This window comes from Dromiciops gliroides, chromosome 1, assembly GCF_019393635.1.
Source record: "Dromiciops gliroides isolate mDroGli1 chromosome 1, mDroGli1.pri, whole genome shotgun sequence".
Taxonomy (NCBI): Eukaryota; Metazoa; Chordata; class Mammalia; order Microbiotheria; family Microbiotheriidae; genus Dromiciops; species Dromiciops gliroides.
The window spans coordinates 466,658,916-466,675,162 of NC_057861.1; the positions used below are offsets into that span (position 1 = coordinate 466,658,916).

A 16,247-nucleotide genomic window follows, 5' to 3' on the forward strand; every position below is an offset into this window, starting at 1 on the left:
TAAATAGTCAAATATGCAGAAACCATTAACATATTCATTCCTAGCTCTGTTCAAAATTATATATCTTTTACATATGTATTAAAAATGTTCTGGCTCCTTTAAAAAATAAAAACTGGTTTATAAGGAAGAAAATAAGCATTTATTAAGTGCCTATTATGTGTAAGACTTATAGGAGACAGTACAGTGCAAAGGAAAGAGCTCTCTATTTGGAGCCAAAGGATCTGAATTAAATCTCAATTCTGCTATATATATATATATATATATATTTTTTTTTTTAGTGAGGCAATTGGGGTTAAGTGACTTGCCCAGGGTCACACAGCTAGTAAGTGTTAAGTGTCTGAGGCCGGATTTGAACTCAGGTACTCCTGACTCCAGGGCCAGTGCTCTATCCACTGCACCATCTAGCTGCCCCTCTGCTATATTTTTTTAATGCAGGGCAATGAGGGTTAGGTGACTTTCCCAGGGACACACAGCTAGTAAGTGTCAAGTGTCTGAGGTCAGATTTGATTCAGGTCCTCCTGAATCCAGGACTGGTGCTTTATCCTCTGTGCCACCCAGATGCCCCCTGCCATTTATTATTATTGTTTTTTGTTTTTTGTTTTTAGTGAGGCAATTGGGGTTAAGTGACTTGCCCAGGGTCACACAGCTAGTAAGTGTTAAGTGTCTGAGACTGGATTTGAACTCAGGTACTCCTGACTCCAGGGCCAGTGCTCTATCCACTGCGCCACCTAGCTGCCCCTGCCATTTATTATTGTAGGACATTAGGCAAATTTCATCTCATCCTTCTGGCCCTTGATTAAGCTGCAGATTAAATATTTTGGCCACATAATGAGAAGATGGGACTCATTGGAAAAGGCCCTGATATTGGGAAAGATTGAAGGCAAAAGGAAAAGGGGATAGCAGAGGATGAGATGCATAGATAATATCATAATACCATAATATCAATGAATAAGAACTTGAACAGACTTTGAGAGATAGTGGGGGATGGAAGGGCCTTGTGTGCTATGGTGCATGGGGTCATGAAGCGTCAAACATGACTGGATGACTGAACAATAAATTAGAGCATTTGGCCAAATTACCTCTAATATTCTAATTATTGTGGGGACAAAATCACCCTGAATGACCAAAAAAGAAACTGAGGCAGAGCTCTGAGTCAAAAACACTTTATTAAGGGAACCTACCCCCTTCTAATGAAGTAGACTTCAGATATTCCTCACAATCTGAGATACCCCTACTTCCAGTGCCTTATTTTTATAAGGCTTAATACCAGATCCATTACCTGGACATTCTAAAGCAACTACAAAGTTCAAAATTAGCTTATGACATTTGATGCATAAGCTAAAATAAACAAAAATGGTATATCAGCAGGTTCATGGGATGGGTGAAGCAGGGAGTATCTCCCACTGACTAGCTGGTCACAAGATGGATGGGCTCCTTCTTAGGTTGGGCAAGAGGAGATGGTATGAGCTATACATATGCTCCAAGAACATATCAAGGGGGACTTTCCATACCATGTCACCCATGCTTGGCTTGGTCATGGAATCTGAGCAAAACAGGGTGGAGACATCTGTGTCAGTATTCTTGTGGTTATGCAAGTAAGCTCCATAGCTGGTAAACAAGTAGTAGACATTAATTAAAAGTGTAGGACCATACCTATATAACTAATACAAAATATGGATTAATACACTGCTTATTCTAAGTATGTATTACTAAATGAATACATTGAAATAGTTGCCAATAATCATTACCCCTTATAGAATCATTTGTTTATTATTATTTTATTGGTGGGGCAATGAGGGTTAAGTGACTTGCCCAGGGTCACACAGCTAGTAAGTGTCAAGTGTCTGAGTTCAGATTTGAACTCAGGTCCTCCTGAATCCAGGGCTGGTGTTTTATCCACTATGCCACCTAGTTGCCCCACCCCTTATAGAATCATAATGAACTAACTAATACTGATTAGAATTTGAGTAGGGGTCCTCAATGAATCATCTTTCTCACTATAAATTTATATTTTGATAATTCTGTAACCTACTAATTCTGTAGCAGATAATTTGTGATTCGGTGGAGGCAGTTCCCACACCAATTAAATAACATAATTTTGAAATATGGAAGTATTTATGGATAAATGGAACACACAATTGCCCTGATATTTCTGTCTCCATCTGTCTCTTTCTCATCACAGCATGCTCTAGACAAATTGTAATGTAGACAGAATTGTTTGATCTTCAAGTTGGCCTTGCTATTCAAGGCCTTTTCCATTCTTTGTTCCTAAACCTGTTCTCTCCACCCCACAAATCTCCCCAACAATTTCATATTGCTCCTCTAGTCTTTTTTTTTTTTTTCAGGGCAATGGGGGTTAAGTGACTTGCCCAGGGTCGCACAGCTAGTAAGTGTCAAGTGTCTGAGGCCAGATTTGAACTCAGGTCCTCCTGAATCCAGGGCCAGTGCTTTATTAATTGCGCCACCTAGCTGCCCCCTTCCTTCTCTAGTCTTTAAAGGAAAAAAAAAATCTAATCAATCTGATGGACACTAAAGTAGCTTAATGGTGTGTGTGTGTGTGTGTGTGTGTGTGTGTGTGTGTGTGTGTATGTTTTTTCAAAGGAAGCTTTGCCAGGGATTGCCTCACTCACAGAAATGAATTGCTAATAATGGGATTTCATGGGAGATAGGCCTCTTCAAATACACCACTGTTGGAAATTGTCCCTGAACTGACTCACATAATGGTCACATTCGTTAGAATACTTTTGAAAAATGAAGGTTCACACATTAAACATAAGCAGCTACTACATAAAAACATCATTAGGGAAGTTAACATTTGCTGTAATAGTCAGAGTTCCAATTTAAAGAATGAGACTCATAAAATTAATGATACAGCATTTATCGGAACCTGTCATTCATAGTAGTGAAGTCATCACATCTTTATGTACAACAGTTTTTAGACATTTTTTGAATCAATCTAAAATAGAGATTAACCACTTTGCAAGAGCTCTTTTTACCCATTTGTAATGTCATAGCCCTAGACACATATCCAAAGAAGCCTGTGGCACACAGGCACACTAGCTGTGTAATCTTGAGAATGTCACTTAACTTCTGATTGTCTCAGTTTCCTCAGCTGTTAAATGGAAATAATAATAGCACCTACATCGCAGGGTTGTTGTGAAAATCAAATGAGAAAATATTTGTAAAAGTGCTTAGCACAGTACTATATGGATGCATATTCCCTTCCCTTCTCCTTCCATATGTCCAGAGGATGTTGAAAAAGTGATGAGTACAATGAAGTTATTTATTCAACAAACATTCATTAAGTGCCTAATATGTGCAGAGTACTGATCTTGGTTTAGGAAAAGATATAAAGTTCATCTAAAACAAAGTCCCTGCCCTTAGGCAACTTATAGTTTATTAGGTGACATGACACATACAAAGATAGATAAGCATAATGAAAAAAAAGTGAATAAAAAAGATATAGGAAAAGGTGCTATGCTAGGTCTGAAAGGAATAACATAATGCAAAGAAATCATATTGTGTAAGCATAGCAACAGAGACCCAATGTTCTAGCAATTTTTTGTTTCTATACCTCAAGGGCTATTTGAATTGCTTCATGCCCTTTGTCGCTAATTCTATTGTCAAATGTCAAATCTAGTGAATTTAAAGGGCCACTATAGTGTGAGAGTGGTTAGACATAATTTCCCTAGCCCCAGAGGTCAGAATTAGGAGCAGCAAGTAGAAGTATTAGAGGCAGATTCCAAGTTGAAATAAGGAAAAAACTTCCCAACAAGTAAAACTATCCAAAAATTGGATAGCTTTCTCAGAAGAGAAAAGCTTCCACCTCACTAGAGGTCTTTTGTTTGTTTGTTTGTTTGTTTCAGGGCAATGAGGGTTAAGTGACTTGTCCAGGGTCACACAGCTAGTAAGTGTCAAGTGTCTGAGGCCGCATTTGAACTCAGGTCATCCTGACTCCAGGGCCAGTGCTTTATCCACTGTGCCACCTACCTGCCCCTCTAGAGGTCTTAAAAGTGAAGTCTGGATGATTTCCTGATGGGTACATCATAGCAAGGATTCTTGTTCATATATGTGATGGCCTAGAAGGTCTTTGGAGCTATAACTAAGACAAAGAAATCAGATCTCTGCTCCAGGGCACAGAAATATAAAGTAATTCTTTTTTAATGATTGTATAATTCAAATATTTAATCATTATTATTCATATTAACAGTATTATCCATATTAGCAGCATTAACAGTATGCTCCCTGACTTCCCCAAACAAAATGGTGGAAAGCTTTACTCAGCTTTCATTTATTTCTAAACTAAAGTTTTAAATTCAAACCATTGCAAAAAGTGGAAAATTCTCCAAAAACAGAGGATTGTGGAAAGATCTTAGAAGATGAAGAGGCCTCTGTAGTTTCCAAAACAGAACTCTCTTTCAAAGCTTCAAGAAGTGAATCCTCCGATAGGAAGGATACAGACAGTGTTCAGGAAGGCACACCAAGGAAAGGAAAATTAAAGTTTCCAGATGACCCTGAAGTTAAGACTGCCAGCTGTGGAGAGGGCACTTCATCAAAGTTAGATGACAAAAGTATTTCTGAGGAAAGAGCTGCAGGGGGTGATGAAGAGGGCACTTCACGAATGAGAAAGTTAGAAGCAGGTGATGATGCAAAAGATGATACTTCTAGTTGTGGAGATGACACTTTTTCCAATAGGAGAAAATTGGAAGGTGAAGACACTCCTATAAAATGCAAACGTTTAACAGGACATAGCTCTATAATAACTGCTCACTACAATGAGCTTCAGGAAGTTGGCTTGGAGAAATGAAGCCAGAGTCGTATTTTTTACCTTCAAAGCTTTAATAATTGTATGAAGAGTGTCCTCAGAGGGGAAAGGTGGAGATTTGCTTAGGTGAAAAAAGGGCAAAATTAGCAAACTAGTTTGTACTGATATTGCTGATGTTTCCATCCAGCAGTGTCAGCAGTGCTATGCTGACATGAAGAATCACTGTAGTGACCATTATTCATTTGAGACTTATGAACAGAACAATATGATGCTCAGAAATGCTTGTGGGAAACTTTGCCCTGGAGGATATTTTATTGGTACTACATACACCAAATAGCTTTGAGCTCATAAAGTGCCTTGAGGCATCAGAAACAGAATCATTTGGAAACAAAGTCTACAATGTAAAGTTTCAGAAAAAAAAAGGGAAAATACCTTTATTTGGATACAAATATTTCAACTTGGAAGGTGTTGTGGATGTTCCAGAATATTTGGTTTATTTTCCTTTGCTGATTGAAATGGCAAAGAAGTATAACATGAAACTAGTTTACAACCAGACATTTTTGGAATTCTATGAAGAAAAGGTCAAGAATATAGAAAACAAAGTGTGCCTAAAATGAATGCAGGCATTCGAACCATATGCAGCAAATGAGAATTCTAAGCTTGCCTCTGGAAATTTGGATGATTATGAAGATGCTGCAAAATATATGAAAAAAAATCAAGTTAGATTACCTTTGGGGACCTTAAGTCACTCCAAATGGGAAGCTACAAGTATTTACTTGGGTTTTTTTTTCATTTTAAAACAGCCATGAGCATAAAACTGATTTAGTCGAGAAGAGTGGTTTATACCACCTTGTACAGATGTGGAGGATACACAATCAGCACTCAAAGCTTTGTTTTAATCTTTTTCTTTCCTTATTTTTGTTGTTTTGTTTTGTTTTTCTCTTCCTTTAAAAATAAAATTGATGCAAACATGTAGGACCTTGCCAAGAACTAGGGCAAACACGTATCTGCCCTATAGCTCCTGATTCTGGCAGATAAATTTTTGTGTGTGTGCATAAAAAATTTGAGCTTGGAAACAGTATGCTCCCTTCTGGAGCATAGCACAGAAACTAGCTGTCAAGAAACAGTTACCAGATGATACCCTTCTTAGGCTAGTTGCGACATACCAGGTAAGTTTTTCCCCCAGCTAGGTCTAGTCCTTCTTTCTTTATAGTAACCTCTCCACTAACACATTTGTGGTGCTCAAAGTGTAGGTTGCTATCCTCAGGTCACTGTTTCCCTGACTCTCCTTCACAGGGAAGTCAGTGTACTAGAGTTCAATGAACCCTGTGGTTCATTTGAAGGACTGTTTAGTGTTGCCTGCTTCAGGCATCATTTCTGGGCTCAGACACCAAAACTGCTCATTATTGCTTTGATGCCCACTGAGGTCCTTTCCAATTCTTAGATTCTGTGACTCTGCGATATCCATCTCTCCTTCCTGGGGGCAGCTAGGTGGCGCAGTGGATAAAGCACCGGCCCTGGATTCAGGAATACCTGAGTTCAAATCTGGCCTCAGACATTTGACACTTACTAGCTGTGTGACCCTGGGCAAGTCACTTAGCCCCCATTGCCCTGCAAAAACAAACAAACAAAAACAAACAAAACAAAAACAAACAAAAAAAACATCTCTCCTTCCTACGGAAGCATTTCAAGAATTCTAAGCTGTTCTTTATCCTCCTGATCTCATCCTCCATTGTAAATTTTTACCTGTTGGGGGGAAGGGAACTGAAGGAAGTAGGATCTTGTGCTTCCTGGAAAAGGGGACAATACCTAAATTCCTTCAAGGAGTCTGTCACCTATCTACAACTATGCTCCGATGCAACCTGACAGCTTATATAAAGAGGAAGTTTCCCATATGCCAAAGAAAATCCTTCCCATTCAGGAAACTTGATGTTATGTTGATTATGAACTCCGGAAGATTTTGCCTTGGAAAACTATGGGAAATTGAGAGGCCAGCATTTATGACACACATTAAAAATAAGGTTTCCTGGGGGCAGCTAGGTGGCGCAGTGGATAGAGCACTGGCCCTGGATTCAGGAGGACCTGAGTTCAAATCTGCTCAGACCCTTGATACTTACTAGCTGTGTGACCCTAGGCAAGTCACTTAACTCCCAATTGCCTCACCAAAAAAAAAAAAAAAAAGGTTTCCCACCTATTTCTTCATTGGCCCCAGTCATGTCCATACATGAAACAAGCATTGTATTATATTGATCAATGAACTGCACACTAAACTATATAAGGTCCATATTTATTTATATAAAGAGTTTCCTGTATATAGTAGGCATCCATGTGGTTGAACTAGATGATCTGTATGGTTTCTTCTGTCCCTTAGGATTCTTTGTTTCTGTGATTCTTTCTGCATTCGAACTGTAAAATGAAACAAATTGAAGAGTATGGCAAGGATGTAACACTTCCTTAGTTCAAACCACTATGATTCCACACATTCATGCAGAACAAATAGAAATGTCTGTCTTTGACAAGGCAAGCAATATTTCTCCCCATTTTTTTTTGTCCAGGCATAATTAGTGATTTCATGTGTATATAGAGCTCCCAGTGCAGAAACTCTCCACAGATGCAGATTGGCAAGTTACTTGCAATTTCACAATTTTCTCTATTTTTAAAAGTGTCATTTTTTACATCACATTCATTTATAAATATACCCTTCATTCTCCAAACTTAGCTAGCATTCCTTTTATGGCAATTTTTTAAGTTCAGCAAAGTCAAATAATACATAGGTTGTGCTTTAAATCATATGCAGGGGCAGCTAGGTGGCACAGTGGATAAAGCACCTGACCTGGATTCAGGAGTACCTGAGTTCAAATTTGACCTCAAACACTTGACACTTACTAGCTGTGTGACTCTGGGCAAGTCACTTAACCCCAATTGCCCCACAAAAATAAATAAATCATATGTAATTTTTTACACCTGTCACTCCCTACTTCTCTGATGAGAGAAATGAGGTGCATTTTATTTGGGATCAAGTTTGATCATTATAATTTTACAAGGGTCAGTTTCATTGCTATTTATATTTACCATGAATCTACATTAATTATGAATAAGGTTTCAATGGCATCCCACAGTACCCCAGAGTGGCTAGGAAAAATAGTTTCGCTTTTTTCCTAGGGATTCAAGGAACTAAGACCTGACTGGTGATGCCATTTCTCGTCAAATCTTGCTGTGAATCATCTGCTGTTTCCTACTTGAATCGTATACACAGCCGCTTCTCTCAGCCCAAACATCAGCAATCCTGGGTGAGCTTTACAACTGACAGCTGTTCTACAAAGCTCTGGATCTAGTTTCTCTCTCATCCAAAGCCCTTTCCTCTTAACCCCACTCCACCCACTGCTCTGGTTCCCGGTCTCTGTAATGCCTGTGACCTTTACCAAGATTCATGTAGGGTGCTCTGCCTCAGCGGCTCCAAGTGATGACTCCTAGGAAGTTCCCAAGGGCTAAGAAGCAGCAGGATTCAACAAGTGGGGGTGGTGGGGTGGGGGGATAGGGAGGGATATAAAAATGTATCGAAGGTGGGGCTGATTGAGAGGTGGGTGAGCTTCCTTGATGCTTTTGCCCTCCAAGTCTTCCTTTAACTTGGGAGTTTTAAAAGGTGCCTTGTTTAGGAACTGTTTCCCAGTGGGGTTTCGATGCCCAGAGTCTCCCACGCCTTCTCCTCGGTTCTCCTCTCTCTCCTTGCATCTCTTCCTCTTTTCCCTCTCCCACTCCATTTCTCTCTATCCCTATCGTTCCCTCCTTCCTCCCTCTCCTTTTTTCTTCTTCTTCCTTCCCTTCCTTCCCTTTTCTCCATTCCCTCGTCCACAGCATGGAAACTGGAAGTGGTCGAAAGAAAATCCAAGCGCAACATCCGGTCTATACCCAATTCTTGAAAATCTCTGTCCTCGCTTCGCTTTACCAAGTCAGGAGCTTGACTCCTGACTTTCATTAACCGTCAGACCGCAACTTGTGCTCGTGGCTGAGTGCTGGGCGCGAAGGTACTGAGGAGCTCTCTATAAGGCTTCTACTTCTGTGTTGGACAGCACCTTCATACCTCTTTCCCTGGAATTTGACATTGGTGTCCGGTATCAAATGCCTTTGCGCTTTTTCTTGGAAACCAAGCAACTAGGGAGAGGGGAATTAAAACTCCAAGGAAAATAGCTCTTTGTAGTCAAAATTTTAGAAATACTCCATGCTAGTGCTGTTCCCACAACAACCCATGGCTCCTTTCCTCTACATTTTCATCCCTGGTGATTAGTCAGTCTCTTTGATATAGAAATGGGCTCTGTACCTGTCTGTAAAGAGTATCTCTCCGGAAAGTAGAGGATTTATTAAAAAACAACAACAACAACACACACACACCCGAACATTTCCACTGTCCCTACTCACTTAATTTATTTATTGAGGGGCAATGAGGGTTAAGTGACTTGTCCAGGGTCCTCCTTTGACACCTAGCTGCCGCCCCCCCCCCCCCATTCACTTTAAACTGCACCTGCCCTCAAACATATTAGTTCTAATTAATACTGTTGGGATCTACTTCAACCTGGCTACTACTGTCAAGCCATGCTACTTCTCCCATCTCAAATGCACAATAGGCTTTCTCCTACTCATAGATTAAATAAAAAGCCATTGAGTAAAATGGAAGCCTTCAGAGGAGATGTCAGATAGAAGAGTGGTGGTGTCAAGTCTCCCTGCCAAAAAAGAATCATGCCTTCAGGAAATTCTCTTTCTCAGCCTGTAAAGGTGTCTTTTCAGATCAAAGAAATTGTGTGACTGAAGATGCCTCTTTGAAATTAATGCACATTTTAAAATCAGGATTCTTTGATAGAAGAAAAGAAGGAGGGAGGATAAGGGAAATTCCTGGTGCTTTTACTTATGTTCAAATTCCATAGATTTGGCTGCTCCTATTTTTTTTACATCAGCAATAGAAAGTATGACATACAAAAGCATCATTGGCCTGTGAAAGAAAATCAAAATTCCCCGTAGGCGTCAAGGTACTTTATATGTAGGAGCCAGCCAAGCTCTGATGATCAACAGGGAGACTCCAACTTCTAGCAACAACATGGGTGAATATAAGGCAATTTGGTATTCATTATTGAGAGGAAGGGAAGAGTCCAACCAAGTGCAGCACTTCAAAGTATAGGCATTGTACATTGGTGGATAGAACATGGGGGCAAGACTAGCCAGGGGATTCCAAGTGGGATGGCTGAGTCTTAATATATTTGTTTTGGTAGTTTTTTTCAGGTTGATCACCTTATTTCAACTGACTGGAATGGTGTTATCCTTCAACTTCAGTAGCTGTAATCACTACCAAATGGCCAGGGACTATGAAAATACAATATATAATACAAAACTGGAATCTTTGTATGATTCAGAATCGGTGAGTGACAGGATTTAGGATGCATCCCTAAAGAAACACTAGGTGCCAAAAATGTTTTCCAGTTTTTAAATTTAAGAAAAAAAACATAAATGTCACTAGAGAAACAGGTAATAGGTGAAACATAGGTTTATTATGGTCTTCTTAGAAGAGCCTAATGCTTCAGCACCATCTCAGGGAAAGCTTGTGTTTGTGACTTTCTGGAAGTAGTCGAGAGATCGTTCTTTATTTTATTTAGAATTTTATTCTAAGCTAATGAGATGTGAAATACAGTCAATGAATCTAATGCATGGTCAATTTGTGAATAAGGATGTTTTGTTGAATGTGAGCATTTGAGTAGAGGGATGTCTACTCCAGGCCAAAATTGTATGTGCGTTTTGGTGTATACATTAATTTAAAATATATGTTCTGACTTTTGAGAGAAGAATTTAGTAATCTTCTGACTGCACCTTTGTGAATGTTTTTTTGACTTGAAGAGAAGGGAACAAGCATTTGTTAGTATGACTACAATATGCCACTATATGGGCTAAGCAATTTGCAAATATTATCTCATACAAAGATAGCAGAGGAGCAGAAGGGAAGGGAACACAGCCCAAAGAAGAAACCTTGTGCTTCCCATCTCCCAGCACTTCTAAACAATTCTAATTCTCTGAGATGTGTTGAAATGGGTCTAATGAAAAGGGTTGGTGGAAAGACAAATTATTCCCCTTTGATGAGGTGCCCCTTCATCCTTACTTGCATTGAGAGCACTTACTCTTAACAAATTTGTTATAATAAGTTTGTCTTTTTTTCCCTCTAGTCATCATCTGAAAATAGTAATTTGTTCTGTGAAACAAAGGTGAGTAGTGTTATATCTGCTCCTGAGGGATGGGAGAGGCAGGGGAAAGCAGAGACTATTCAGTCGGATGGAAGTCGAGCTGTTGAACTTGGGGAGGCAAAGGTTAAAGATTAAAATAATTAGTATTAATATAATTAATAACATAAAATGATTAAAGATTCAGTATGAACTGAAAGCCCCTGGACTGAATCGATCACATTCTGATTGCAAACCTCAAATAAGCCTCACTTAAGTTTTACAGACATCCTTCCACCTGAAAATTTCTTGGGTATGGATGCGGGGCGGGACTTAGAGAGAGAGCTGGGGAGTGAGAAAGAATGAAGGAATCTGAGAGAGGTTAGGGCGCCACCTATGGTTTTCACCCTGACACTGAGTTTTGGGTCTGAGACTTCAGTAGTGGTAGTTGAATAAAGCAATTTCGGAAGAGATAGTTGCGCTTTCTTCTTTTGCGCTCTCAAATTGTTTGTTCTCTTTTCCGCCTTCTCCTACTTTTACTCCTGTTCCTGCTTCTCTTCCTTCTCTTCCTCCTCCTCCTCCTCCTTTTCCACCCGCCCATTTACTCTCATCCCACCTACTCCCTTCTGTGCCTGCTTTTCTTCTTCCATTTCCTCTTTCTCTACTACTCACCTCTTTTCCTTCCATTTCTCTTCGTTTCTCCCTCCCCCGCCACTCATTCTACCTACACCGCTCCCCACCCTCACCTTTTTCCAGTTTTCTTTTTTGGTGGACTTTCCCCTTTCTTTGTTTTCACTTTCTCTTTCAATCCTTTCCGAAACAGAGTGGTTGTCTAACTGTCCTAGAGCAGCTTGCCCGCAATTGGTCAAACAACTGTTCCTCCGAAACGGGGGAAACTTTTGAAGAGTTCGTGAATAGGACTCGCATTGCCCTGACGAATTATTGTCCAGTCTTCCAGGGAAATCAGGTACAGGCTGGCATCGGTGGAGGGCCAGCCTTCCATCGTCAATACCATAAGCTTCGGGGTTAATGCTTATGCAGTACTAACTGAACAGGAATTTCTGACACGGTGCTTCTCCCCTCCTTCCTCCCTCTCCCAACACCCTCCACCCCACACTGAAAAATAACTATGGTGCCAACAACATTGTAATTGTATGTGCCGAGTAGAAAGTGGATTAAACCTACTGTGGAAATATAAAAACTACAGTATGGAAGTGTATTCTCCCAGTTAGATCAAGAAATTGATACTCCTGAGGGTGCCTAATGATGGAGATAGTGTGGTAGAGTGAAAAATGCACAGCTTCAGGGGTGTTCAACTAGACTTCCAGCTCTACTACTTCAATTGAACCTGCATGCATTAAGCACATTAAGACACAGTGACACTGGGTAAGTCACCTTACTTCACCTCCCAAGGTTGCCGTTTCTCCATTTGTAAAAGAGGGGGTGGGATAAAATAATCTCTAAAATTCCTTTCTACTCTAAATCACTGGCTCTGTGGTCATTCCTTAAACCTTAAGAGAATCTAATCTTTCACTCTTTCCATTTTATTAATCGTCAGTGAAGCTGTACAGGTCATCTTTCAACCTTCCTTTGAGCTACATAGGGAGTAGCTTTGAAAATTGCTTGTGGTTGTGTTGGAGGCTTGTGTGTATTTTAAAGCTAAGCTCTTTGCTAAAATGCAACAATGTTTTGCACATATTTTTCTAGGAAGGAAGAAGAGAAGGAAAGAAGGAAGGGAAAATTAGTGGTGCTGTCTGCAGGCAAATGGAACAAAGATAATTCCAGGATTAAAAAAGACTAACAATTCAATTGAATGAACATTTATCAAGTATCAACTGTGTAAAGATGACTGTGTACTAGGTGATAGGAAAATTCAAAGTACAGAGAAGGCACAAATGCCCTCATGAAATTTATATTCCCTTTAGTTAAGCACAAACACAGATAATTATAATACTAAACATGTTCAGTAATAGCAGAATATTCCTAGTTAACTTGTGCCACCTTTCAGAATGTGACCCTCAAGGAGTACCTGTGACCATGACTTCTCTCTGTATATCCTTGTTTGAGGGCATGGCCAGAGGCATAGAAGGGAAGAACTGGGTAGAATACAGGTATAAGCTAATTTTTTCATATCATTCAAAACAGCTGACCTTTTAATAGTGCTTGTCAGGCCGTAAAACTGTAATTGGAAATGTGCAGGCTGGTAATGTCTTGCTTTCAATTGGTCAAAAATAGTGTGATCTTGAGTTCAAATTCAGCCTCAAACACAAACTAGTTATGTGACTCTGGGGAAGTGACATAATCTCTGCCTTAGTTTCCTCAACTGTAAAATGGGGATAGTAATAGCAGCTACCTCCCAGGGTTGTTGCAAGGGTCAAGTTGGATAACATATTAATTATGATATATATATATAATCTATATTACATTATATTATATTGCACAGTACCTGGCTAAGGCACATAATTATTTTTGTTCAGTGACGTCTAACTCTGAGTCCATTTGGGGTTTTCTTGTCAGAGATACTAAAGTGGTTTGCCATTTCCTTCTCCAGTTCAATTTATAGATGAGCAAACTGAGGCAAACAGGGTTAAATGACTTGCCTCAGGTCACATAACTAGTAAGTGTCTGAGGCCTGATTTGAACTCAGGAAGATGTCTTCCTGACTCCAGGCCCAGCACTCTATCCACTGCTCCACCTAGCTGCCCCTGTACCATATAACTGCCTGGCATACAGTAAGTGCAAAATAAATATTTATTCCCTTCCCCTTATTATAGCAAGATCATAAAATTGGATCTAGAAACTATGGTAGTTGCAGGCACGGGTCAGAAACCAAATCAGCTAAAGACCTATTCGGCTTCTGATTCTATATAGGTTGTCCAACCCAATCTTCATATATCAGGTGGTCAAGAAACCCTTATGGATTGAAATGAATTCTCACAGTTAGAACAAGGCAATGACAACACTAAGGAAAGGAGATTGATCAAATGCCAGTAAGACCATGATACAGTCTAAGAAGAAGAAATCCTAGATGATTTTTAGACTATATTTCCAAGTTCAAAAGTTCAAGGGAAAGATTACTACCAATAGCAGTCTTTAATACTCAAAAAGACTTATGATTTCGTCATTGTGGCTATACTTCTTCCACATTGTAGCTGATGATTTTATGAGTTACTGTGGTTTAAAAAAAAATCACTTCTTGACCAATTCTCTAGAAATGATCCTCTCTACTCTTAGCTAGTCTGGTCCTCACAAGAAAAGATCAGCTACTGAAGTAGGATTTTAATAGTAGAACAGAACTACAATCCAGGACACAGTGGACCCAGATGATTAAAATGAAGTCATACCAGATTGATTATTGGAGTTTTTAGTTCCTAAATAACATCTTTTAGCACAGGTGAGTAGTTCAACCTACTCCATCATTCAACAAGTATTTATTGATCACCTACTATGTGCTAGTTAGGATACAAATACTTTTTGAGCTCTTGGCATATGCAAAATATTGTACTCAGATCAGGGAGAGGGGTATGATTATTTACTAAACATCAGTAAACAAGACATTATATGGTTATGTGACAAGTTGTATGATTCATAATATAAAAGCTATAGTTCTGAGGAGACCCAGAGGGGTTGAGGGAGATTTCATAAAGAAAGTGTACTTTAAGATGGCCTTTGAATGATGGCTGAAGTTTAGATAGATTTCAGGGAAAAGGGAACAAAAGCAGAATAATAAAAGATACAAAAGAATCGAGCACTGACAGGATGAAACTGATCTGACTACATTAATAAAAGTAATAACAACACCCTGAAAATGTTGGCCTCTGTGGGAAAAGGTCTGAAGCATCTAACATATCCCTGGGAGAACCCTGGGATGGCAAGATCAATTCTAGAGCTGACCTAAAGGATTAAATCTGTTTTGAGAAAGACTTATGGGAACTCCAAAAGTCTTACAACAAACTTCCAATAATTCTAAAATATTAAATTGATTCCACAACTTACTCTGTTATTACAGTCTTTTAGACCAAGAATGACTCTGAAGTGGCCTATTTTACTCCTTTTAGTTTTCCTTTTCCATATGGAGATCAAATAAAAAGATAACAATAACTAACATTTATATAGTTTTATATGGTTTTGCAACATGCATTATGTGCCTTATTCATTTGTGTTTCAAAACAACTTCCTTTATTATCCCCATTTTACAGATGAGGAAAATGAGTCTTAGAGATATTAAGTGACTTGCCTGAGGTCAAACAGCTAATAAATGTCTGAGACTAGATGGGGTGCATGTTGGGGGACAAATGTTCTTAATGCTATACAAAGGTAATTTTATAACTTGAATATTAGTATTCACTTTTTGTTCTCTTGTTCCACAGGCAAACAACACTCAGGCACCAAAAAATAATATGGAAGAAAGAATTAAAAAAATGACATGCTCTGAAATAGCTAGAAACTTATTAGAAATATGGAGAGAATACTGGAGAGAAACAGAAAAGTCAAGTATGTACACTTTCCAAAAAATGACTTGATATTTCTTAAATGCTGCCAATAGTTTTGCTTGTTAATTATAAAGCTTTTAAGAATGTGTTTTGTAAAAATTTTAATACATGTTTTCAGCTGGTTTGAGGGGAGAGGTGGCCCCAGCAAATCAGGTTTTCTGGACCATTAGATAAATGCTGTCAGAAATTTCTCTAATAATTAACTACTACCAAGTCATGGGCTTCAGGACAGTGATTCTACTTTGGAATTCCACAGAGGTGTGATTCAAGTAGAAACTAGGAAAGTGGGGAGGGGTTGGTAATGGTTTTCTTTGATGTTTTGATGATAAGAGGAGAATAAAATCAGGCTCCAAAAACAATTATAAAATGTGCACCTTCCAAATCTTGTCACCATATTCTCTCATATTTCCATCACCTTGAATGTTTCACTAGCTTCAAATTATATGAGTTGTTCTGAATTAGGGTGAGCTATTTTAGGAAAAGCAGGCTTCTAAACAATCTATGCAAAATGCAGTAATGACAAATAGAGGTAATTATCCCATGATTTGAAACTAAATTCTTTATTTCATAGTAATTATGTCCAAAGAGTTTTCTGTTTTTAGATCCATTACATGATATTCTTTCTTATGGACCTTTTCTAACAGTGAACCTATGAGGGAAGACAACATCAGAAATAGTTGTTAGTTAAAGAAAAAAAAATTAATGAACATATCTAAATTTCAAAATATTTCTTAAAGTAATTTCACTAAAGCGTATTATTAATTTTGTACTCTTACTTCACAGCTAGAAGAA

General features: G+C 38.9%; 1 pseudogene; it reads left to right on the top strand.

Moving 5' to 3' along the window:
- The first annotated feature begins 1,512 nt into the window (after window positions 1-1,512).
- Window positions 1,513-5,574, top strand: LOC122750465 (annotated as a pseudogene).
- Window positions 5,575-16,247: the final 10,673 nt, after the last annotated feature.